The sequence below is a fragment of the Austrofundulus limnaeus genome, unplaced genomic scaffold (assembly GCF_001266775.1).
Source record: "Austrofundulus limnaeus strain Quisiro unplaced genomic scaffold, Austrofundulus_limnaeus-1.0 Scaffold49, whole genome shotgun sequence".
NCBI classification, from domain to species: Eukaryota; Metazoa; Chordata; class Actinopteri; order Cyprinodontiformes; family Rivulidae; genus Austrofundulus; species Austrofundulus limnaeus.
Genome location: NW_013952451.1, coordinates 94,494 through 96,054, shown reverse-complemented (window position 1 = coordinate 96,054; position 1,561 = coordinate 94,494).

Sequence of the window (1,561 nt, the reverse complement as noted above, 5' to 3'; positions counted from 1 at the left end):
ACCCCCTCCCCCACTGATCCTCACAGAGCAGACGTCCCTGCTGGATAATACTCGGATGGGCATGATACGCAGACAGCAGCCTCCACTTTACCCAAACTGCACTCAGGACAGGAAACTATTGATGACCTCTGTAGAAAAACAAATTCCTAAATATGGCTCACAAAATCTCAAGAATGTCTTGAGTCACTGAACAAGTCTACTTTTAGGTTTAATATAAACTCAAGATATTCCAGAATCAATAATGCACGTACAGTTTGGAATATTTATGTATTTAATCTCTAACACTGAAAGTATTTTATGGGCGAGGAAAGTTTCCTCTGACACGCAGCATGTTTCACATTCCTCATCGATGATAAGCTCAAACATGCTTCTGTCAGCTTCCAACACTTTTGGGACAAATTTATTCAGCAGGATGTAAATGTTTATAGAAAGGGAATTTTTGTATTTCTGCTTCACATTTTTAACGAATGTATATTCAAGTTAAAAACATTTTATGCCCTAAAGCAAGGAAAGTAGCCCTTTTACAAAGGCATTCAGCTAACTGTTGATGATGTTTTCACCCGATATCATATAGCTGTTTTTTTCCATCAGGAAGTTCCTGAAACTGGTTATTAAAAGCTGCTAAGGGGCTGAATTTAACATCGGAAGACGTTTAAGGCCTGGGAACAGATTTTATTGTTGTTCTGCAGCAAACCCTCTGCATGACCGTGCTCCGCTGCAGTCCCCATTGCAATTTGTTTTGTAGCACTACCATGGGAGTTGAACTGACGTCAAATACCTTCCGTTCATTCAGGTGGTCGTAGACTGCRGCAGGTCTTCTTTTTCCTAATCAGCTCCTCTGCTCTCTCATCCTTCCCGTAGCCTCTGTGCTCTTCCACTTCCTCCGAACGTTTTAAGATCTGATTTCACTGACTCAGAACACTTCCCTGAACAGACACAGTTCCTGTCTGTTTGCCTTAATGTTTCAGTTTGTCAAATATTACTACTTGCCTAAGGAAAAAACAAAATTTTGACTTGTTGAACAATGGTAATAGAGTCTCTTTATCCATCTTTGTTAATGTTGAGTTGACAGTCTGGACCATGGATCTGCAACCTTTCCAAACAAGAGTCYTTTCTTTCCCTTGGATCACTAATAAAATGTGTCTGGAGCTGCAAAACATGTAATAACTGTGATCATCAACTAGTGGCCCACAGGCCACCTTAAGTTTGTTGAAGGGGTGATGGGGTCCAGCCAGTTTGGTGATATTATGCAACCAAAATTATAATGTGTTATTTTTACACTTTAGGATAAAACAAAATGCTTTATTTGTGTAAACATGAAAAAATAGTTTATACCAAAAGTTAAAAACTTGTTTTTTTATATACATATTTTCATTGTTGTCTAATGAATTCACCACATTTCTTCTCAGCAACTTGTCTGACAGTTGTCCAAAAAATTCCTGATGGATTTCAGAATGATTGAGTATTATTTATCTATTCCAGGGACATAGTTCAAGTGTATACCACAAACAAGTCACTATGTCACCTTTGGTTCTTATAAAAATGCTTTATATATATACAG